The sequence below is a fragment of the Eubalaena glacialis genome, chromosome 9 (genome assembly GCF_028564815.1).
Source record: "Eubalaena glacialis isolate mEubGla1 chromosome 9, mEubGla1.1.hap2.+ XY, whole genome shotgun sequence".
Lineage (NCBI taxonomy): Eukaryota > Metazoa > Chordata > Mammalia > Artiodactyla > Balaenidae > Eubalaena > Eubalaena glacialis.
In genome coordinates, this window is record NC_083724.1 from 31326288 (window position 1) to 31352626 (window position 26339).

A 26339-nucleotide genomic window follows, 5' to 3' on the forward strand; every position below is an offset into this window, starting at 1 on the left:
TATCAAAAAAACAAACAACCCAATCCAAAAATGGGCAGAAGATCTAAAAAGACATTTCTCCAAAGAAGATATACAGATTGTCAACAAACACATGAAAGGATGCTCAATACCACTTATCATTAGTGAAATGCAAATCAAAACTACAATGAGGTATCACCTCACACCGGTCAGAATGGCCATCATCAAAAAAACTACAGACAATAAATGCTGGAGAGGGTGTGGAAAAAAGGGAACCCTCTTGCACTGTTGGTGGGAATGTCAATTGATACAGCCACTATGGAGAACAGTATGGAAGTACCTTAGAAAACTAAAAATAGAACTACCATATGACCCAGCAATCCCACTACTGGGCATATACCCTGAGAAAACCATAATTCAAAAAGAGTCATGTACCACAATGTTCATTGCAGCACTATTTACAATAGTCAGGACACGGAAGCAACCTAAGTGTCCACTGACAGATGAATGGATAAAGAAGATGTGGCACATATATACAATGAAATATTACTCAGCCATAAAAAGAAACGAAGTTGAGTTATCTGTAGTGAGATGGATGGACCTAGAGTCTGTCATACAGAGTCTAGGAATAAAGACAGATGTAGAGAGTGGACTTGAGTACACGGGGAGGGGGAAGGATAAGCTGGGATGAAGTGAGAGAGTAGCACTGACATATATACACTACCAAATGTAAAATAAATAGCTAGTGGGAAGCAGCCGCATAGCACAGGGAGATCAGCTCGGTGCTCTGTGACCACCTAGAGGGGTGGGATAGGGAGGGTGGGAGGGAGACGCAAGAGCGAGGGGATATGGGGATATATGTATACATATAGCTGATTCACTTTGTTATATAGCAGAAACTAACACAACATTGTAAAGCAGTTATACTCCAATAAAGATGTTAAAAAAAATAAAAGGAATTTTAAATGTATTTCTTTTATTAATTTATACTGCCATATTAGCTGTAACATATTTTGAATATTACCCCTGATCATTCTCAGATAGAAGCAAATCCTATTAAGTTAGAATTTTGTAAAAGGAACTGCTTTTCTACTTTTCACACTCTGGACACCAAATTCTTGACTGTGATTATCACTTAGTACCTACCCAGTGATGATTTACCTATCTATAAAAATAGTTGAGGGATATTTTACTTTGGGAATTCATATTTTTTAAAAGAAGATACTCATGGGGAAATAACACAATTAACTAAGAATGATGAAACATGCAATGATGAAAGAACTATAAAGATGTCAAAATAAACGTATACTATAAAACACTGTGATCAACATTAACTCATAATCCATCTTTAGCAGGAAACTGGTGAAATCATTACATTAGCTATCTGTTGGTAAGGGAAGTATGTCTCTTTTAGTCTGTCTACTATTTTGACTTCACCATAATGATTCACCGATCTTCTTCTTTCACATTTTAAACTCTAATAATTAATTTTGGAGGTTGTTCAACTTCTTGTATCAAGTACTTAATAATAAATGCAGAGAATTCTGTCTCCTCTCAATTGCTCTTTTGTCAAACTTAGTTAAATATAGAGTCTGTGTCAATTGTGTCTTAAGATTTTTCTTTCTCTCAATTATGATCTGCATAATTGTTACCCCCAGTTACTAAGAGTAGTGGTTCTCAAATACTGGCCTACTGCCTCAGAATCACTAGAGAATTTGTTTAAAATTCAGATTTCCAGACCAAACTCTCATAAAATGTTCTAGGTGGGACCTAGGAAACAGTAGTTTAGTAAGATGTCCAGACTCAAAATCAAAAGCACAGCCAGATTTGGGAAACTGATTAGAGAAAGGTTGCCCTTGCTACCTGGTGAGGCTGAAGCACTGCTCTTTTTGCCTCTCCTAAGTTCTTTGGGATATTCCTGTTACTAAAACTTTTGCGTGGGGAATGGAAAAGGGTTCAAAACCTCACTCTGAATTTTGCTAAATAGATGTATTTTTTAGATTTAAACACGGTATCAACTCAATGTGAAAAAGTTCAGTCCCTAAAAGGCAGAAATTTTTATTATATGTTTCTTCCTCAGAAACATCATCATACCTCCTGTGGTTGCAATCACTTCGGTTTTTATTGTATATTTCACATTCATTCTCAGGTAACTAACTTAGATAACTCAGGGACAGGACAATGAAAAACTATTAGGAAAACTGTAGAATAACCAAATTAAAGCATGAAGTATCATGCCCAAGCATTGATGAGGGTGGTGATCATCAGACAGAAGCAAAAGGAAGAGTTTTGAATTCCAACCAGATTTGAGCAATCAGATGTGAATCTGAGGTCAGAGGAGGCAACGGGTCATGAATCCGACAAGTCCTGCAAAGTGGGTCTTAAAACAGGAGTCTAAGGTCAGCAGAAAGCAGGAAAGGGTTAAGTCCATGGTTTTAGGGCAAGGCTGGAGAGATCAGCAGAATCTTGAAGGTCAAAACAAATACAGAATCCAACAGCTTAGAGAATTTGAAGCAGTGGCATTCCTGAGTAGAACCAGAAAAGCAGCTCTGGGCCTAAGGCAGTGAGTGATTTTCTCTGCTTGTGTCGTTTTCTACCTCCTGTTGGATACACGTGGCACTGAGACCACAGGTGTATAATCACTGACAGAGGATGTTTGGAGACTTGAAAGGTACAATATATACCTGACTGAAGTAAGAGCAGAAGTGTGACAGCTCCTGGTCACTCTCAAACATTAAAAGTGCCCAGCAGGCAATTCATTCTACAGTGTTTATTAATTCCTTCCCTGTACCTCACAATGTACAAATGCAAGTTCTGGTCCCTGCCTCCTGTATGTTTATAATATATAAAAGACCTGGAGAAATCTTTCAGCTCAAGTCTTTTAGGCAGCTTAATTCCTCATTAGCTTTCATAAAGGTCAATTCAGTAGGTCAAACTCTGTTGTTGAAATTAAAATAGTCTAACCAGTAAAAGGTTCTAAGCATCCACTTGAATAAGAAAATGGAAGTTGTTAGTGGGAGGCATGGAGTTCTCAGTCCTCACAACAATGTAGGATAAAAAACAAAAACTAAACTGTGACCTTGCATAAGTCGTTGAATATCTCTAGGCCTCAGTGTCCTCCACTGCAAAATCAAGAGGATAGCACTGCCCAGAATATTTCATGAGATTGTGATGAGGTCAAAGCAAGTTAACATACAACAAAACACCTGGGAAGAAAAGCACTATTAATATTGTTAATTATATTCATTGTATGTCTTTGGCCAGTATTTTCTTTTAATTAAATGCGTATCTAATTCCATGAGTATCTAATTCCAAATACTCATATTTTGATGACACAGAGAGCAAAAACATTCATAAAAATGGACAAAATTTTAACAGTTATGTAGTTTTTAAAAAGAGTAAATAAGAACCAGGACTGGAGAAAATACAGTCAAAATTTCTCCAAAGAAGATATACATACAGATTGCCAACAAACACATGAAAGAATGCTCAACATCATTAATCATTAGAGAAATGCAAATCTTTTTGTAATACATATTTTCTTCCTTCTAGTTGCACAAAAACATTAGAGAAATTATAAGTAGTGTTAAATTTGATACCGATTGATATTTGTATCTAAGTACAGGGTCAGTTCTGCTTTTGATAAGCAAATTCCCAAGGAACATATGGATATAGAAGTAAAACACGGCGAAGAACCATATCACTCCTGCCTAGACGTCTATTCCACACTCCAACTGAGGACTCTATTGAACTAGTGTGAGCCTTGATAAGAACCTCAGATATCTGCCTTATCCAAATGATTCTGAGAGGCTTGGAACCAAAGGTAGCTGAAAGGTTTTGCTTATTTCTATATCCATGGTCAACGAAATCTCTATATTCTTACCTTCCTACCTCTCCAATGCAAGTAAAGACCAATAAATAGCACATGACCAAGTGAAAATAGAGAAGCTAGAGAATTAGTGCCAGTGCCTTGAGTATAGCAGGCATAGTCTACACACTCAGACATACTCAGTGCTTTCACAGGCAGAAATGTAGCTCACATGTAGGAAAAAGAAAAATTATACTGAGAAATGACAGCTGAAAGCGTTCAACCCTTAGCCCTTTCAGAACTCTACTTGCTGAAAATGTTCCCCAATAGTGTATCTCAGAACGATAATTATTGGAAATATAGTCAACAAATGTATTCCTATTTAATAATTATTTGTATTTAATTTCTGTTGAAATGACTGGTGTGATTTGTCTCCTGATTGGACCCTGACTGGTAGAATATAGATGGTATTTAAGCCATGAGGCTAGGTGGCATCACTAAAAGAGTATAGGTAAAGAAGCCAAGAGTTCCAAAGAGCGAGCTTTGGAGCACTCCAACTAATTGACAGGTTTCAGGAAATGAGAATCAAAAAACAGCAAAAAAAAAAAAAAAAAAAAGACAGGAAAACATTAGCAACTAGTGAAGTAGAAGGAAAAATTAGACGATGTGATACTCTAGAAGACAAGTGAAAACAGTCTTTCAAGGAAGACAGATTGATCAATGTAGGCAAAGTGGAGATCATTGGTAACCTACAAATGATGGAGGAAAAGGCTTGATTAGTACATGTTTAAAAGATATCAGAAATCATGATATTAATGCCAGATATTGTTGAATTCAGGGGAAATGTATAAAATTAGGAAAACAGAGTGCTTTAAAATTTTTAAATGCTCAATTTATAATGAAGGATTAACAGTTATTAATATTTATACCAAATAACATTAAAAAAGCAAAAATTACAGAAGATAAAAAGATCAACAGAAATATTTAAAATAATGGGCCTCAGCTCATGGTAGCTTAACTAGACAAAATATATTGTTTAAAACTAAATGTCATAAATGAAAAGTATATGTAATTGATATATATATAAAATTCTATACCTTGGATATAAGTAATATACCTTCTTCAAGTGTTCATGAAAGTCACAAAAATTGATTATATATTCAACCACCAAAAAACTTCAATAAATTCCAAAATTTAGAAAGAGTACAGGTAACATTCTCTGATCATGACAAAACTAAGAACAAAAATTCCTCCAACTGGCATGCTACACTAGTGCTTCTCATCAATATTTCTAGTATTTCTACTTTTTGTCATTCCATGGTGCAATAGGACTGTATTTCTCTACACCCTTGAATGTAGGCATGGTGTTGTGACTTGAATTAGCAATAAAATGTGAGCAGAAGTATTTAAGGTGCTATTCTCTATTTCTCTCCAACTTGTGCTGCAGTGACTGGCAACATTTCAGATGGTTCTGAGTAAGCATTAATGGAGCACAGCCCTTGACTGACCCTAATGACCATGAAGTTAGTGCTAATCTATTCTGAATTGACTGAAACAAACACTTGAATTAAACTAAAAAGTCAAATTGAAATTATAGAATATGTGCAGAAAAAAGATAACAAAAACGTTGTATATCAAAAGCTATGAAAATACACTTTGTTAAAAGTTATGCTTTAAGTACACATAAAAATGTTCAAGAAGAGCCTTTCTTCTAGAGTGTTGCCATTAATATGACCCAGTTTCAAAACTCGAAGTATCCCTTCCTCTTCCAAAATTCACATTTCCAGGAATTAAAATCCAATTGGCCCAGCTTGGGATTCAATAACACGGGCATGGCCACTTAAGCTTTTGAAGCCCTCCATTGTGTTTTTAGGCCATTTCCAGAAGGGAAAAGTTATTATCTTATTACATTTTACCACTTGACTACCTGCTACCTACAGTGACTCAACTGTCTAGATTCTAGACTCGGCAAACAGTGGCACCAAGACAAAGTTGCTAAATGGAAGATTACTACATGATGTTCAGTTGTCTCCCATGAGAAAGTACTTGGCATTAGTTATACATGACAGGGTTATCAGCTGAATAGGAAAATAAATAACATACATGGAAAAGTGTATGTTCTATGCCAGTTTCTACCAGAATTGTCATGAATTCTAAACTAAGAGTCTATAAACTGATCAAGCTTTTTTATAATGCTAATTTCCTGTGTACATTCTATGGGAAGAGAAATTGTGTTTGTGGAGATAAGTATGAGGAGAAGCAACCTGCAATTCTTTGAATTAATCAGGTAGGTCATATTGTCCCAACTTTGTTTTGGCACTGTTGTATGTCATAACTCCTACAACCACTACAAATGTCTGGTGCAGGTTTTCCAAGCTTTCTCTCGTCTTCTCCATCCAGACAGAGGATTTTCATCTGACTTGATTCTTGCCTTTAATGGGACAAAAGCCAATTTAATTCAGCAAGGCCCACTCTTTAAGCAGCTTCCAGAGCAGAATACGTACTCCAAAAGGAGTCATGGACATCACTAAACCCTCTTCAGTGGCAAGAGCAGGGGGAAAAAAGAGCATCCAGATGGCTATGCTGGAAGTCTTTTCTCTCTTCTGGAACTACCCAGGGATGGATTTCTGATCAAATGAATGCTACTGGACTCCTTTCAAGGCATTAAATGTAATTAGTTGTTAATTGTTATTGTTAAAGGACTCTGCTGAGTGGCTATCAGGGCACCATCTGGAGAGCTCATCACATTCACTGGGGAAACCCTGAAATCTCCATCCAAAAATGTGTGTCACTTGAAGACATTTACAATACTTGTCAAAAACCCTTGTATCCACTGGGAAACTTGTTCACAGATAGCTGATATTAAAGACAGAAATGCTCTTTTTGGGGTCAAAATTCCACTTTATAGTAATATTTGTACTTCTTTAAAACAATCAGTTTTGAATGAGGATGAAGAGTAACATGTTTTCTTACATCTTTAACAACACTATCTATATCATCTGTTGCATGTGGTTGCAAACAACAGAAAATTACATAATAATCTGAAGCAAAAAAGAGAATTTATTGGAATGATATTAGAAGATTGGAGGACCAGGCTTGAAAACTTGACAGGTACCAAGTGAGTTCTGGAGGGCTACGCAGAAGATAACCAGGGAAGGTCACACAATGCTAACAATCATTGTATTGTGCTATCACTTGCAAAAGATTCAAAGTTCTACAAGATAATACCTGTTGGCCAAGCCTGTGTCTTAGCTTTACCATCTGATTTTACTGGTATGAAAAGAGAAAGGAGACATATCTCCTTTAGTTCATACAGTAGAATATAAGTACTGCCTTCAAGCAAAAGGTCTCCAAATTAATAAGTACAACTAAGAAGCTTGCCTAGAAGGTGAACATCCCAAAGGTGGCTAAACTATTTTACCACAAATCAAACCCCTCCATGACAGCTTTAAAAAAAAACTGTCTTCCAATTATATTTGGAAAACCATGTATGATCCAGTCATTAACCAAATATATATGCACATTCTGTTAAGAGGGTCATTATAGGGAAATTGTGGGAATTGTAGATGAAGTGGTACTTTCCTTGGCTTTTGAGACTAATATCATAAACGGAAAAAAAAAAAATGTTCTTCTCCACGATAGAATACTGGTTTAAGTGGACCATTTTTTGACACCTAATGGTGTTTTTAAAGTTTCATTAATTATTTATTCCACAGGCATCTATTAAGTTATTTACGTGTCACTGTGTAAGGTGACGGTGGGTGTACACAAAATAGTATTTAGCACTGTCTCTACTTAGTCTAATTGGGAAACTAACATATATCTACCCAAAACAATTAGTAAATAAGATAATGTAAATAATATATTTTGGAAAGTCAGTTAAAATTCTATATATCCTTAAACAACAAGGTTCTACTGTATAGCACAGGGAACTATATTCAATATCTTATAACTTACAATGGAAAAGAAACTACTATATATATATTTGAATCACTTTGTACACCTGAAACATCATAAATCAACTATACTTCAATAAATAAAAAAACTGAAGACCAAAATAAAAAAATTCTATATATCCTGATGTTTACTTAATATTCAATTCTCAACAAGTGTTCTTGGGCCTAGAAAATAGATATGGCAGGAAAGCCAATTTTGTCCTTCCCATCTGCTATGTAATATGCCCAAATATTACAAATTTGCTTTTACCCAGATATTTAGATATATCTTATCTAGTTCTAGCAACCTATATGCTCCTCCCTTTTCCTCTTGTTAACTCCAGTTCATCCTTCAAGATTCAACTCAGATGTACCTCCTGTAGGAAGCATTTCCTTATACACACTCCACAGATCCTTAATCTGTATTCTGAACATCCTGTTGCATGTGGTCTTAATGGCACCATACCTTAATCACTCAGGAAATGTATTCCCACCCCTGCTCCCCTACTTCACTTCACTTCACCTTCCCTTTGAAAAGGAGGAAGAGTACCAACAGGGGTCAAGGAAAAAATGAAATTCTCAGGGACATACATGTAAACCAGAAAACCATGGAATGACATTTACATTTGGGGGGTGGGTGGTGAATAAAAGGATTATAAAAAGAATTTGATGAGAAAATATTGACCTTTGGAGACTTGGCAGGACCCAGAAGTTCTGAACAAGTTAAATAATGACTCCTCAGCAGAATCCAACATTTCCCTTCTTTAGCATGCTTAGCTGATTATCAACTGCACTATGGCAAGACTTGTGAATTAACATTATTATTGTATCTCAGTGCGGAATAGATAGGAAAAGATTCGGGCTCTGCACTTCTATGGTAACAGAGTAACACTGGGGCTTACAGTAAACATTCCTGCAAAATAGATGTATCAGTCACAGTCACACTCATCAGTGATTTTAACAGAGACTTAATAGAAAGAATTAATAAATAGGATAAAAGAGGTAAAAAGACAAAAAGTAAACAGAGAGGTATCACAGAAATGGCAACTAAAAGAAGTAGTTATTGCCCTACGGTTCTAAGAAATTAGAAGCTTAGAAGAAAGATCCTGAAGAACTGGATGTACATCTCCAAGAAGGAGCCACTGCCAGATGGCACTGGTACCTCAGGAATTCAGAGGAGGACCTGGCAGAGCCAGGACTCAGACTTACAGGAGGGACACCAGCTGGCTAGTGCTGGTAATCTGGAAAGATCCAATGATGCTGGTACAGGGAGTACGAAAAAGAAAACAGAGCTCGGAACCACCTGCTGCTACTGGAACCAAATGCCACATTCTAAATGAAGTACCATTGCTAGGATGACTCTGATGGGATCAGGAAACAAAAAAAGAAAGAACAAGCCCCATTTCCTCCTTCAGCCTTCCAATTTCTCTCTAGTTCCCCATCTTTATAGTGCCTAATAGGAGTCAGCAGCCAAAAGGAACTGTAGTTTACAGGGTCCCAACCACAGTATTACAAAGCCGAAGCTGGGAGATAAGCACTTGGCAGTCAGTAGGGAAGGCAGTGGGCAGGAAAGGAATCTCCAGGTAAAGTTAGGTGTCAATTCCTCTCCTTTCTGTCCCTTTTTAGATTTTAGACTCTCTTGAGGTTTTCAAGACTTCTAACTGAGGATCATACCGTCATGATCCTTACAGTCATACTTTTTCATCAGAACTCTGACATGAACCAACTTGCCCATCCATCAGAGGATGGCCTCTAAGTTGCTTCTAAATTGTCAACTTGTCCATTCTCTATGTTGCCTTGCTGATTAAAAAAAAAGTTCACAGAAAGTGACTAATTTTTTGCTTCTTTTATCACCCTAACTTCTGATCCAATTAGAAAACCTTTTTTTTAAATGTCAATTTCCCTTTAATTCTCAGGAACAGGGCTTTCTTGATCTTGTCTGGAAATGTAGGGACCCATTCCACTCTGAAAAATGTCTGACCTTCTAGATAAAAAATTAACACACTATACAGGGAATAATGAGTCCCATCTCTAGGCAACCATGAGCCGTCAGTCACATTTAGCTTTCAGATACATTTATCAACCTTTATTCTTAAAAAGTTTTTTTTTTTTTTTTAAATCTCTGCATACCCTTTCTAAGCAGCGTTAACCAATACAGACAAAAATGAAAGGTAAGTTTTCCAAGAGCCTCATAAGGCTGCACTCCAGCTGAGTACCAAGCACAGTTTTATCAGGGAAATAATGATGAATGGTTTTTTACATACCTAAGCACAACATTGACTTAAAATCAACACTGCATGACTCACTTTTAAAACTCTTCTGACAGTTCTACCCTGTAGCTTGGCCTTAAGCCTGTCTTGTCTTCATGGGCTATCAGGTTTGTTCAGGGATCTCCAACAAGCAGCAGCCCCCAGTACCTGCAGCTTAGTGGCTCATGATGGAGGAAACATTCTTTCCTGCCTTTGAATCTACTAAAGCAATTGCTCCTCCTCTGATTTTTATAGCTCATGTCCAGTTGGTCAGTCATATCTGCAATGAAAGGAAAATTGCTTTGGGGAAGTGACATGGACTGCTTAGAGTGAAACAATCAATATAAGAAAGATCCTATATAGTTTACTCTCTCTCAATTTTTGGAAAACATCTTTCACACTTCCCCTCAAAAATTGAACAATATAAAATTAACTTTTACAATGACAACCTTAGGCACTGTGTTAGACACAGTAAAATAAATAGTCTTAAAATTCAAAGACTTCTGACAATCAAGTAGGAATAACACACTTTTTCTTTCTCATTCAACATTTTAATTTAACCGAGAGATAAATGTCTATAACCCTTCCCCTTAATTTTGTAAGTGCTCTGTGATTGCTTTAATGAACAGAATACTGCAGAATTGACACTGCACCTGTTTCTCAGCCCAGACATTATGAAACTGACAGATCTACTATCTCTCTCGGAACACTCACTCCTTTTTATTGAGATATAATTTACATAAAACGTTGTGTAAGTTGCAGGCACACGAGTTGTGTTGATTTGATATATTTATATATTGCAATATGATTACCACCTTAGCATTAGCTAACACCTCTATCACATCATATAATTATCATTTCTTTTTTGTAGTGAGAACATTTAAGATTTAGTCTGTTAGCAATCTTGAAGTACATAATACAGTATTGCAGACTACAATCACAATGCTGTGCTCCAGAACTTATTCATCCTCTAGTTGCCAATTTGTACCCTTTAACAACATCTTCCCAATTCCCCTCACCCCCAGTCTCTGGTAACCACCATTCTACTCTGTTTCTATGAGTTCAACTTTTTTAGATTTCACATATAAATGAGAATATATAATACTGAAATGCTCACTCTTAAAAACTAGATACCATGCTGTGAGGAAGCTCAAGTGACCCCATGTAGAAGCCCACAAAGAGAAACTGATAATCCAAAAATGTATATGGAACCACAAAAGACCCAGAATTCCCAAAGCAATCCTGAGGAAAAAGAACAAAGCTAGAGGCATAACCCTCCCGGACGGGAAACAATACTACAAAGCTACAGTAATCAAAACAGTGTGGTACTGGCACAAAACAGACATATGGATCAATGGAACAGAACAGAGAGCCCAGAAATAAAGCCACACACCTATGGTCAATTAATCTTCGACAAATGAGGCAAGAATGTACAATGGAGAAAAGGCAGTCTCTTCAGCAAGCAGTGTTGGGAAAGCTGGACAGCTGCATGTAAATCAATGAAATTAGAACAACACCATCACATCATACACAAAAATAAACTCAAAATGGCTTAAAGACTTAAATATAAAACATGACACCATAAAATTCCTAGAAGAGAACATAGGCAAAACATTCTCTGACATAAATTGTAGCAAAGTTATCTTAGCTCAGTCTCTCCAGGCAACAGAAATAAAAGCAAAAATAAACAGATCAGACCTAATCAAACTTATAAGCTTTTGCACAGCAAAGGAAACCAAAAAAAAAAAAAAAAAAACCCCGAAAAGACAACCTACAGACTGGGAGAAAATATTCACAAACAATGCTACCGACAAGGGCTTCATTTCCAAAATATACAAACAGCTCATACAACTCAATTACACAAAAACAAACAACCCAATCAAAAAATAGGCAGAACACCTAAACAGACATTTCTCCAAAGAAGACATATAGGTGGTCAATAGTCCTATGAAAAAATGCTCAACATCACTAATTATTAGAGAAATGCAAATCAAAACTACAATGAGGTACCACATACCACCAGTCAGAATGGCCATCATCAAAAAGTCTACAAATAACAAGTTCTGGAGAGGGTGTGGAGAAAAGGGAACCTTCCTAATCTGTTGGTGGGAATGTAAATTGGTACAGTCACTATGGAAAACAGTATGGAGGTTCCTTAAAAAACTAAAAATAGAGTTGTCGTATGATCCTGCAATCCCACTCCTGGGCGTATATTCAGAGAAAACTATAACTCAAGAAGATACATGCACCCCATGTTCATAGCAGCAATATTTACAATAGTCAAGACATAGAAGCAACGTAAATGTCCATTGACAGATGAATGGATAAAGAAGATGTGGTATATGTATATACACAATGGAATATTACTCAGCCATAAAAAAGAATGAAATAATGCCATTTGCAGCAACATGGATGGATCTGGAGATTATCATACTAAGTGAAGGAAATCAGACAGAGAAGACAAATATATGATATCACTTATATGTGGAATCTAAAAAATGATACAAATGAACTTATTTACAAAACAGAAATAGACTCACAGCCATAGAAAACAAACTATAGTTACCAAAGTGGAAAGGGGGGGGGAGGGATAAATTAGGAATTTGGGATTAACAGATACAAACTACTATATGTAAACTAGATAAACAACAAGGACCTACTGTACAGCAAGGAAACTATATTTGATATCTTGTAATAACCTATAATGGAAAAGAATCTGAAACTATATATATTATATCTGAATCACATTGCTGTATACCAGAAACTAATACAACATTGTAAATCAATTATACTTCAATAAAGAAAAAGAAGAACTGAGGTCCCAGACTGAAGTCCTGCTGAGTTCCCAGATAATAGTTGGCACCAACTTCCCAGTCATGAGTGAGCTATCTTATATGTGGATCTTCTGGCCCCAAGGGAACTTGATTCTTGACCTACAAAATTATGAGCAAAATAAAATTTGTTTTGAGAGAGTATATTTTGGGATAGTTTAACAGTCAGTAGGCACCCACTGTAACGGGTTCTACTGTCTCATATGAAATAACATTCTCACGACTGAGGTTCTTAGTACAGCACACTAATAACCCCCTTTACTTTTTGCCCCACTGCACACATATTCCCCCCTTTGAGTAACATATATTCTTAAACAGGGAAAAGACGTTGATATACAGAAGTACATTATAAGATAGAAAATTCTAAGTTCCACGTCTGATGATTTACCCCCATGTGAGCAGCTATCTCTGGAAGGGGGCCTGGCAGCCACTGCCTTATGTTTCTTCTCTTCTTTCTTCCTCTTCTCCCTCAGCCATTGTGCCCTTCTCACGCTTTCCCACCTCATCTCTATATTTTATCCCAACAAATACAGAATGAAAACTATGGCCTCACAGAGGGAGGATAGAGCAGGAAAAGGAAGGCCAAACCACCAGAAACAATCCTTCATCAGAAACAAAGCATTGTTCTGTTTGTCTGTGTTCACAGCTCCTGGCCCACTTCTTCAGCTACTGTAGTGAAAACCACCTAAGTAAAAGTTGCAACCCTACTGACACACTCCATATCCCCCCTCCTGATTTGTTTTCCTACATAGCACTTATTGACAGATAACATACTGCTTACTTACCTATGTGTCTTGCTTATTTTTGACGCCCTAATAAAATGCAAGTTCCATGAGAACAGGAAGAGTTGTCTGTTTTAGTCACTAATATAGCTCTATCCCTTAGAACAGAGCCAGGCCTATGTAAGTTTCCCAATAAAATTTGTTAAATGATTACTGTTAAATGGGCTTAAACAGATTACCCTCAGAACATATCATTGTTGATATTGGAAAAATGTGCTCAAAAATCCAAGGGCCTACTTTTAAAATTCAGCTTTCAGAGAACACTCTACTTAGAAATAGTAGATTCATTTTCTATTTATATTTGCAGCATCTAATTTTTAAAAAGTCAGCAGTGTAAAACTATTCCATAAATTAGTGTTAAATAATTTCAAATACATAATTTTCTTCCTGGATTTTTCTCTGCCCTGACTTTGGTCAAGCCAAACTATTAATAGTTTGCTAAGGAAAAAAATCTTGTCTGCTTGCTAATGAAAATTTTATGTAGTTAAATGATTTAAGTGAACACAATCATGTGACTTTTTCCCATATCTACGTTTTAGAATTGGGCTTTTCTCTACCGTATCTATCCATCTACCTATCTATCTATCTGGCTGCACCAGGTCTTAGTTGCGGCACGCAGGATCTTTAGCTGCGGCACGCGGGATCTTTTAGTTGCGGCATGCGGGCTCTTACTTGGGGCATGCGGGATCTAGCTCCCTGACCAGGGATCAAACTTGGAACCCCTGCATTGGGAGTACAGAGTCTTAACCACTGGACCACCAGGGAAGTCCCCTACTGTATCCTTTTAAAATAATTATTTATAAGTGATAGGAACTTCTGAGCCACTGGACAAATAAATAGGTGACCACAGTAAATTTATATCAGTTTGAACAACAACAAAAATTGACAGAATGACTTGGACACTTGGATGGATACTAGAAATAACTAACATCTACATCTCATCACTCTCTATGTCCTCATCTTCAATAAACCATTGATCTTAAAAAAGTTTTAACTCATATTTGTATATTGCTTCACAGTTTGCAAAACTCATTCACATGCACTGTCCTATTCAATTCCCACAGTAACAATGAAGTATTTTATCAGTTAGCTACTGTTGTGTAACAATCCAACAGCAAACCTCAGTGACATAAAACAATAATCACTTATCTTTGCTTAAGAGTCGATGGCACTGGTTGCACAGTTCACCTGAGTTCAGCGCGGCTCATTCATGCATCTGCAATCAGTGGCAGGTCACCTAAACAACTATGATTACCTTATCTTGGTTCTCTCACAAGCCTTGGGCCTTAGCTGGACAAAGTGAGCTGTCTTAACCCTGCTCTACATGACTCATCCCCTAGTTTTGGCCATGTTCTCATGATAAAGGGAGAGGAGCAAGAGCAAAGAAAGAGGAAATATGTTCTCATATTGCTTCCTTTGCTACTGTCCCATTGGCCAATGAAAGTCACATGGCTGACCCTGGTGTTATAGTATGAGGGAAAAGATATTACAGGGATGCCATTAATTATGGTCATTAATGAGATCAGCCAACTACAAGCATGTGCTATTATTTTTATTATTTTACACTTGAGGGGGTTAGATAATTCACCCAAGGTTTATCAGCCATGTGGATGAGCCAGAAGCTCAGGTCTTCTGATTCCAAATATGTTCTTTCCTCTAACCATGTCTGGCCTATATATATACACTCATAGAAGCTGAATTTATTGCCTGTGGAAAGATAGAACCATTTCAAATTACTATGATGCCCCAGGTATTCCAAAAACAAAAGTTAGGATGTCAATCAGATTACTTACTGTTTTTGTAAACTGGATAAATGCAAATTCCATTAGTTCACACTAGTCTCTATTGTTTTTAATTACCAAATTGTTATTGAAACTTTGGGTGTGCATTGCTTGTCCCTCCAGCTAAATTGCCACCTCCTTCCAGACAGAAACTCCATGTTATACATGTTGTACGTCTTTGTATTTCTCCCAGTGCCTGACACGGTGCTGATACAGATAGTAGGTATATCACTTGATTCATAAAGCTAGAAGAACATGATGTCAGCTTGATTGAGTTCTCTGTTACAGAAATTAAAATTAAAAGGAGAAATCAGGGATTTCCCTGGTGGCGCAGTGGTTGGGAGTCCGCCTGCCAATGCAGGGGACATGGGTTTGGGCCCTGGTCCAGGAGGATCCCACATGCCGCGGAGCGGCTGGGCCCAAGAGCTGCAGCTGCTGGGCCTGCGCTCTGGGGCCCGTGAGCCCCAACTGCTGAACCCGCGTGCCTCGTCTGCTGAGGCCCGCGTGCCTGGAGCCCGTGCTCCGCAGCAGGGGAGGCTGCTGCGGTGAGAGGCCTGCACGCCGCGATGAGGAGTGGTCCCCGCTCGACGCGGCTGGAGGAGGCCCACGCACAGTGACGGGGACCAGGTGCAGCCAAAAATAAATAAATAAATTTTAAAATAAAAAAGAGAAATCAAAATTGATTTGGGATTGACAAAAGGTAAGAGATGATTTACAACTGAGCTTACATAAGAAAAGAAAAAAGGAATACATTTATGTTTTATTTTCAAACCTTTCATTCCAGTTAACATATTTACTTGATCTGCCTCAAAGTTATATTTACTTGCTCTGCCTCAAAGTTGAAAATCAATTGAGGTGAACTGCCAAGAGCTAATTAGTGAACTAATTCTTTTATTCAGTGTAATAGTCATCACAAATATTGGGTTCAATGAGGTACTCATTTTTCCCTTACAAAAATCGAATCCAGATTTTCTTTACTGCACTCTGAGAGATAACTGGATTAATGTCATTCCCTATGCTCTATAGCTCTTTAATTCAGTTACTTTATCAGACCTGGGAAAGGTAACTGTTTAAAGAAATGTGAGGTTTTGTCAAATATTTTTGCTTATGGGTAAGTCAGGATGCCCCTTTTCCCATGTTGTTACCCTCAGGAAATGGAAGAAGGGAAGAAAGAGGGAATGTAATAATTTTCTGTGAAAACTCTGAACATGCCATTTTCTGTTAGCAGTGTAAGTTTTAGAGGAAAACACCAGATGATGCATGTTGTTTAGTTTCCATTGGCAAGACTCTCTAAAGAGACAGGTAATGGAAAAACTCTACAGTGCTAAAATATATGGTCATCAATTTCTACATTTCATTAAAAACTAAAATCCTTTCTTTAATGTTGAGTTTTAGATCTTCTGTTAGGAGCAAGTTAAAGCCAAATCAAAGTATATTGGCACCTCAGAATTCTTGAAAAGAGGAACTTGTCTTCTTCATAAATAAGCCTCTCAAAAGGATCCAGTTCATAGTCAAGGCTAACTTCACTATTGAAGTAACAATTAAGTGGCTATAAATGTGAAGAATGTTTCACATCACCTGTAAATAGATTTATACTTTTTGAAACATATTGCAATAATGCCTGGGGGTAATACTATTTCCTTCTGACTTAGAATGACATTGGCTCAATCCTTGCAGATATGAAAATGTTGATTGATAGTGTGACAGGCAAACCAAACTGCTACACAAAATTTGAGATAAGGGTGGATTCATTGGTAGATTATTTTTCAACTATAGGACAATGTAGACACTAGAATTTTGAGTTCAGAGTTATACTCAATCAATGTCAGTTTCTGAAAATAAAAAGCATAACCTCTCTGATGGTCATTTTATGTGTCAACTTGACTGGGTTAAGGGATTCCCAGGTAGGTGATAAGACATTGTTTCTGGGTGCTGTCTGTGACAACGTTTCTGGAAAAGATTAATTAGCATTTGAATCAGTAGACTGAGTAAAGGAGATCTGTCCTCACCAGGGTGGGCTGGCATCATCCAATCCACTGAGTGCCCAAACAGAACAAAAAGGCAGAGGAAGAGCAAATTCTCTCTCTGTTTTTTTGAACTGGGATGTCCATCTCCTCTTGCTCTTGGACATCAGAGCTCCTTATTCTCAGCCTTTGGACTCCAGGATTGAATTATACCACCAGCTTTCCTAGTTCTCCAGATTACAGATGGCAGATTGTGGGACTTCTTCCCCTTAATAACCTTGTGAACCAATTTCCATAATAAATCCTTTTTTTAAAATATCTATATGCATCCTGTTGGTTCTGTTTCTCGGGAGAACCGTAATACAACCACTAAGAAGAGTCTTTTCCGACACGCAGATTGACAGTAAATGACTCCTCCCTCTTTACAATAATAACGACACTCACACGAAATGCAGGAGCAGCTTCACTATGGAATAACACGGGCAACAGCACAGCACTAAAATGTTTTCCTTCAGGACAAATTGTAATAACAAGCATTTGTGTATGTGAAAATTAGGCAAGGCTTAAAGGAAGTAAGATTTCCTCTAAGAATTTTTTTATGTATAACAACGAAGTATATTTTAAGTGACTGAAGTTCATTGTCACCAGATATATTTCATGGTAATAATGATGAGGCTGAAAAGGATGCCAAAAATTTGGTGGCATAATGATTACAACCAGCATGGTTTAATAAACTCTTAAGACTGGAAGTTAGAAGAATTGCGTGCTGCATCCCTACGTGCCAACAATAAGCCTTAGGAAACTCATGTATGCTATTTTGTTGTGGTTTTCTCTCCAGCACAGTGGGTGGTTGGATTATACGATCCCTAAGTCCCTTCTGCCACTAGGACTCATTGAACTTCCACTTTCTCTATGGATTTTGGGAAATCATACAGTGAACCTCATTATTACCTTGTCTAATTTTCATCATGCTATATTCTTTATGCTAGTTTTCATAAGTTATTTAATACCAGGGAATATTACCTCCTATTTGATTCACAATGATGATGTGGTTTTTAAGTCTCTAGCATTCATTTTAATTCCTTGGAGGAGAGCAATAGAAAAAGGACATTTCATACTTCAAATGCTATTATATAAGGATTGTGGTTTGTTTGTTTTTTTTACAAAATCACAATTCTTACAAAGACAAATTACCCTTTGTAATGAAATATTAATATTCTTACAAAGACAAATTACCCTTTTAATGAAATATTAAAATACTTTTCAAATGATATTTTATTGCTAAAGATTATGTAACAAAAGTAGTACTTTCATAAACGGTTGGTGGATGATATAGATTAGTACAAGCCTAGCAGGATGAAATTTGATAATCTGACCAATAGTCAGGAAAATGTTCAATATTTTATTTCAATGTGGGCTATAGAGTTCGAGCAGTTCAGTCCTACAGATATAAGCAACTTAGAGCTCGAATCTGTATTACTGTATCATAATTTTTAAATGTGTTGAGAAGACAGAAAATGGGATCAAGGGTGAAATCGCAAACTCAGCACTTTGGCTCATGGATCTTAAAAGATGTTTCCCAGGGTTTCAGATCCAGAAGCTCAGGTTGTTTAAACGGTTCTATTCAAAACAAGTCACTACACCTGAAGTCCAGTTCCAAAAAAGAAAAGGAAGGAACAAGAATAAATCAATATGTGGAAAAGGATATCTATTATTGTCTAAGTCTGAAGAAATAAGATATCAATTTATCAGCAATAAAATTCATTTGATTATACCAAAAAATAATGGTTTCTATGCTTATTTTGTGTGTTGCCGTTGTTGTTGATGATTATGATGCTAAGAGAAGAGTTCACCAAAAATTATTATAGCTGGCAGCTGGAAAGTGGGGTGCTGTTAGTAGTCTAATGCCCAGGAATAAGATAACAGGTGTTTACCTAGTCCACCAGATGCCATCTCAGGATGAAGGACTATGCCTATAGGAACTTTTTAAGATTTCAGACATGTATGTCTTCTTCATGTGTTACTTTTTTATTTTCCCTTTTTCAGTATGATCAGCAAGCAGCTAAGATATTAAAGCCAGCAGTTTCTAGTTGCCATCTTGGTACATGACAAGAAAATAAGTTGAGTGGAGAGGACTACTGGGAAGGTTAGGGAGACAGTTTCACTTCATGGCCAGTTCCTGGGGAAGCAGATACCCAAGGGGTAGAATGGATGACGGGCCAACTGCAAAGAAGAAAAGGGGATAATGGGTTCGAATCTGAAAAGTAGGAGGATTTAGCTGGAGAAAAGTTGGGGGAAGGGGATATGCAGAGGAGTTTGGGAAGCCAAAAACGGCCATAGTGATTTTAGAAATTGATTTGAGATGAGTCCAGAAAAACAGTTTGCTAGAAAAGTGAAGTAGTTGTTTTTCTGCCAAGGTTTACGACTCTATTATTTGCACACATCCATATTAATATTCTTCCATTGCCATAGTCCCGCCAGGGACTCTTCCATTGTATCACACCTTCAGCACGCACTGCTGAAAGTCAATTCCAGATTTAACCTCAAATGAAAATGCTCACAATTTGAATCTGCAAAGCACTTGGGAGTGAGAATCATGAGGTTAATACAACATAAACTAGATAACCAACACTAACCTAATCTACATTTAGTACTTTAAACCTACTTCCCTTCCTTTTACTGACAACTAAGAAGAAACTCTTGCTATAAATTAAATATCTTAGTGATAAACACCAAAAAAGTTTGTATTCTTAAAAATATCCAGTTTCCCTTAATTATGTCATTTTTCAATATTCTTGTTAAATGTCATCAATTCTTTAAGCAGTTGTATGATATGTCCCCTGCATAAATGCACTTGGCCAAGAGGGTATGAAAACAGAAAAATCCAGCCCTTGATCTCTTCAAGTCATGCTCCCTGATGAGTGGCTGCCTCTACCAGGAAGAGGGAGCACTTTTCTTTACATTCACTTATAGGCGTCCTATGGGCAAACATCAGGTCTCTTCCACCCTCCTACAATGATAGTCAACTTTCATTCATCTTCTTTCTCTAGCCACCTCCAAAATCCTCTTCTCTTCTAAGGCAAACTCTCTTGGTTGTCACATATTTTCTTGACCCCTGCTGACTCCATTGCCTCAGGGTTTGACTTTACCCAGAAGTGTCTTATTTTGGTGTCGGCCATTATCATGATTTATCTTAATCCCACTATTTTGCTTCTGCTTCTGTGGCAGCATGGCTTATGAGCCATAGCTCTTGCAGCAGTGGGACACAGACTTGGCTTTGATGACAGGTATCACATGCAGCAAGCAGAAGACTGCATTCTCAGGGCAGGAACCAGGGCCAGTGACATCAAACAGGGGCAGCTGCACTGTCTGCATTGATGGGCATCTCCAGGAGTGCAGCACTTCCTTTGTGGGCATCAGGCTGCTTAAAAGTGCAATGTCCTCCAGGGACCTCAGGAAGTAGTTGCAAGGAGACTTAATGGAAAACTCACATAGTGAGTGCAAGTAAACTAAAAAATGTAGATATGACCATATTGGGGAACCTAGTTTGACCCCTAGACTGATTTGATCTAGAAAACATAATTTATGCTTTTGTAGCAAGTTCATATAAAGCATATAGTGAAATACTTCAGAAGATTAAGTTCAAAACATCTACTTAGGCAAAAACTTATACAATTGTGACCAGTGAAGAAATGAGATTATACAAGTATATTCAGTGCTAGAGTATGGAACATTAAAATAACATTAGAAATGTTTAAAAAGGTTAAAAATATGATATGGAATTTTGAAGGTAGACATAACAGCCTAGAGAAAGCAATTGGCTAAGAGAGAGACAAGCTCTAAAACACAGCAAGTGCGTATTCAAGGGATGGAAATTGTAGGCCAATAGATTCAATAGGTGTCTATCCTCTAGAGGGTAAGACTATCCTTATAATCTTAATTTAGTCTATCCTTAATTTAGGAGAGGCACTCCTTAAAATTAAACAAATCTATTTTCATCAAATGAGCCTTCTGATTAAACGTTGTAGCCTTTGTCTATTGCCCACAGGGAAAGAATATGCTCATCTGTTAACAAGAGTGATTCAGTCCTAGCTAGTTATATTTCTCATTACAAGTGAGTAAACTGATATTCTAGTTTATACATCTCTCTCTTTTTTTATTGAAATGAAGCAATTTCCTAGGGTCTAATTATCTCAGAGTTCTGACAAGACCAAATTTCTGGCCTTGTAAAACTGAAGACTAAACGCTGGAACGTGATAAATCAACCACTGGACTGTATCCCTAAATGGCTCTCCTAAACTACAGCCAGGATCCCTAGTGTATATAGCAACGTTGTAAACCTAGAAAATCAACATACCTTATTCTCTGAATTTCATATGAATTTCATTTGTTTGTTTTCTTAATATTTTCATTTGATATATTTAGTAAAAGATGTTCACCACATTAGCAATCAGGGGACATATGTAGCTTATACACAGTGAAAAATTTAAGTAAGAGTAATTAATAGGCATGCATAATTTAAGTTAAATTCCAAGTATTTCTAAGGTTGAGGGTGATATTTAATAACATAAAATAGAAAGGAATACGGAGCCAACACCTTTTGCATCAGATGCAAAACATTTTCCAGTACTCAACTAGAAGTCGTTCTCATTTAATCAAAAGCTAGTGCAGTCTACAAAGTCCTGTTATATTACAGTAGAAGAGACAAAAACCATTCTGGATTAAAGGTCGCTTCAGCAAGAACTTTTCAAAGTTTGTATCACAGGAAAATTGATCTCCTCAATTCTAATTAAAAGAGCTAAGGGGTTAAATAAAGAATTGATGAGGACATCACTTAAAATCTTATAGTTGAGAAATCATAGCTAAGACCGGGCATTTTCTGCAATTAGTACAATACTGAAGATCTAATATCCCACCCCCCACCCCCCAAAAAAATGCCTATTGTGATACTGTGACTTATAATAAAAAAATACTTATTTGGTCTTCCTCTCCTTTCTTGGCAGAGCTCCAAAACCCTTGGAATCTCCTAATGTTGAGAGTTGTAAAGGTGTCTTTTGTTATGCTAACGAAGTGACTTTTGGAAAGCACCTAAGCATAGGAGCTGTTTGCCAGAAGAGCCAACTCTGAATAGAGGGTTGGGCTTTCAGCACTATCCCTCTGACTGGGGAAAGGAGATGGGGGCTGGAGGTTGGATTAATCGACAATGGCCAATTATTTAATTAATCATGCTTATGTAACAAAGCTTTCATAAAAACCCAAAAGGACAGGGTTTGGGGAGCTTCTGTGTTGGTGAATACACGGAGATTTGGAGAGAATGTCATGCTTCAAGAGGGCATGGAAGCACCTCATCCCTTCCCTCATTCCCTGCCCCATGTATCTCTTCCACCTGGCTGTTCCTGAATTTTTTCCTTTTATAATAAACCAGTAATTTATTAAGTAAACTATTTCTCTGAGTTCTGTAAGCCTCTCCAGCAAATTAATCAAACCCAAGGAGAGGGTCCTGGGAACCTCTGATTTATAGCCAGTCAGTCAGAAGTATAGTTAATAATCTGGACTTGCAACTGGCACCGGAGGTGGGGGGGGATGGGAGCAGACTTGTGGGACTGAACCCTTAACCCCTGGGATCTGATGCTATCTTCCGGCAGATAGATTGTAGGACACCTAGCTGATGTCAGAGAATTGCTTGTTGTATGGGGAAGCCCCCAGTACACATGTTGGAGTTGGGTCCAGGAACCCAAAAAAACCTATACTCAGGTCGATCAGCATATCTTGTGTAGAAGTCCTGAATAAGTGGTGTGCCATATGTTATACACTTACAATTTTCACATAGACCATTGGGTAAAAATATGTTTAATATTCCTTTCTAAGCACAGGGAATTACCTCCCTATCCAAAAAAAATTCAACTGTAAAAATTCAGCTATTAGATAAGTTTGCAGAATCATCTTCAGGTATATGTACTTAGCACACTACAGAAAAAGGGAAGAAAAAGAGACTACACTGCCTTCTGGCTTTGTTTCAGTGAGGAGATTATATAATGTCCCTGTGTTCCCAGATGTGAAATAAAAGTAATCAAACCAAATGATGCAAGCTTCCTTCCTTCTCTAAGATTCTCTAAGATTCCAAAACTGGGAGGCTTTGAAGATTAGTTGAAGAATAACCTACTGACCTAAAACAAATAGAGTGCCAGTTATTTCTCCAGCAAAAATGGGTTTATTCGGGATCAGAAAAAAATAGCAATTCAGGGTCTGCAACCATGGCAAGCCATGTGCAAGTCCCCAGCAAGATGGAGAGGAGAACTCTTTTATAGAGGGGAAAGGAAGTTGGGAGGGCTACAGTAAACAAAGAGTTCATGGCTTTTCATTGGCAGAGCTGTGAGTGTCTTTCACTGGCTGAGTCCTTGCCAGGTGAGAAGAGGGAGTCTTTTTTTCTGCCTGTTGGTCTAGGGTGTGAGAGGTCCCCCTTCTGGTCTCTGACTCTATTTAATTGAGGTTTCTGTTTTTTAATTTTTACAAACCATAGTGCCCTCCAAACAACAACAACATATTAGAAAGGTATTATGCAATTATGGCCAGTAACATTCTCAATTCATGGTTCGTCATCAATTGTAATTCTATGGTAAAATTCTCCTGCCTACAGCAGCTAGAATTCTCAGAGTACATACAATAGTGGAATATTAAATAGTTTTCACAAGCATCTTAATGAATTACCTTCATTGTCTCTCATAACTTTATTTTTAAACTCAAAGTTTTATCTGAAAGACATGGGTTTTTTTTATTAAATACCATTTCATCTTTTTCTACATATATAATATGTTTACAGTATTTTTCTAAATTTGGAAAACGTAGCAAAATGAAAGTTGTACGCAATTTCTCAGATGATTCCTACAAAGATCAAAAACATTCACTAATAACATCTTTTAGTCTTTTTATATAAAAAGAGTAGATAATTGTTATTTTATTTTATTGTTTTTTTCTTTCTATATTCCTTTTTTTTTTAACATCTTTATTGGAGTATAATTGCTTTACAATGGTGTGTTAGTTACTGCTTTATAACAAAGTAAATCAGCTATACCAGTACATATATCCCCGTATCTCCTCCTTCTTGCGCCTCCCTCCCACCCTCCCTATCCCACCCCTTTAGGTGGTCACAAAAAACCGAGCTGATCTCCCTGTGCTATGCAGCTGCTTCCGACTAGCTAGCTATTTTACATTTGGTAGGGTATATATGTCCATGCCACTCTCTCACTTCGTCCCAGCTTACCCTTCCCCCTCCCTGTGCCCTCAAGTCCATTCTCTATGTCTACATCTTTATTCCTGTCCTGCCCCTAGGTCCCTCAGAACCTTTTTTTTTTTTTTCCTTAGATTCCATATATATGTGTTAGCATACGGAATTTGTTTCTTTCTTTCTGACTTACTTCACTCTGTATGACAGATTCTAGGTCCAGCCACCTCACTACAAATAACTCAATTTCGTTTCTTTTTATGGCTGAGTAATATTCCATTGTATATATGTGTCACACCTTCTTTATCCATTCATCTGTTGATGGACACTTAGGTTGCTTCCATGTCCTGGCTATTGTAAATAGAGCTGCAATGAACATTGTGGTACATGACTCTTTTTGAATTATGGTTTTCTCAGGGTATATGCCCAGTAGTGGGATTGCTGGGTCGTATGGTAGTTCTATTTTTAGTTTTTTAAGGAACTTCCATACTGTTCTCCATAGTGGCTTATCAATTGATATTCCCACCAACAGTGCAAGAGGGTTCCCTTTTCTCCACACTCCCTCCAGCATTTATTGTTTGTAGACTTTTTGGTGATGGCCATTCTGACTGGAGTGAGGTAATACCTCATTGTAGTTTTGATTTGCATTTCTCTAATGATTAATGATGTTGAGTATCCTGTCATGTGTGTGTTGGCAATCTGTATATCCTCTTTGGAGAAATGTCTATTTAGGTCTTCTGCCCATTTTTGGATTGGGTTGTTGGTTTTTTTGATATTGAGCTGCATGAGCTGCTTGTGAATTTTGGAGATTAATCCTCTGTCAGTTCCTTCATTTGCAAATATTTTCTCCCATTCTGAGGGTTGTCTTTTCGTCTTGTTTATGGTTTCCTTTGCTGTGCAAAAGCTTTTAAGTTTCATTAGGTCCCATTTGTTTATTTTTGTTTTTATTTCCATTTCTCTAGGAGGTGGGTCAAAAAGGATCTTGCTGTGATTTATGTCATAGAGTGTTCTGCCTATGTTTTCCTCTAAGAGTTTTATAGTGTCTGGCCTTACATTTTGGTCTTTAATCCATTTTGAGTTTATTTTTGTGTATGGTGTTAGGGAGTGTTCTAATTTCATTCTTTTACATGTAGCTGTCCAGTTTTCCCAGCACCACTTATTGAAGAGGCTGTATTTTCTCCATTGTATAGTCCTGCCTCCTTTATCAAAAATAAGGTGACCGGGCTTCCCTGGTGGCGCAGTGGTTGAGAGTCTGCCTGCCAATGCAGGGGACACAGGTTCGAGCACTGGTCTGGGAGGATCCCACATGCCGCGGAGCAACTAGGCCTGTGAGCCACAATTACTGAGCCTGTGCGTCTGGAGCTTGTGCTCCGCAACAAGAGAGGCCGCGATAGTGAGAGGCCCGCGTACCGTGATGAAGAGTGGCCACCACTTGCCACAACTAGAGAAAGCCCTCACACAGAAACGAAGACCCAACACAGCCAAAAATAAATAAATAAATAAATAATTAAATAAATAAATAAACAAACAAATAAATAAGGTGACCATATGTGTGTGGGTTTATCTCTGGGCTTTCTATCCTGTTCCATTGATCTATATTTCTGTTTTTGTGCCAGTAACATACTGTCTTGATTACTGTAGCTTTGTAGTATAGTCTGAAGTCAGGCAGCCTGATTCCTCCAGCTCCATTTTTCTTTCTCAAGATTGCTTTGGCTATTTGGGGTCTTTTGTGTTTCCATACAAGTTGTGAAATTTTTTGTTCTAATTCTGTGAAAAATGTCATTGGTAGTTTGATAAGGATTGCACTGG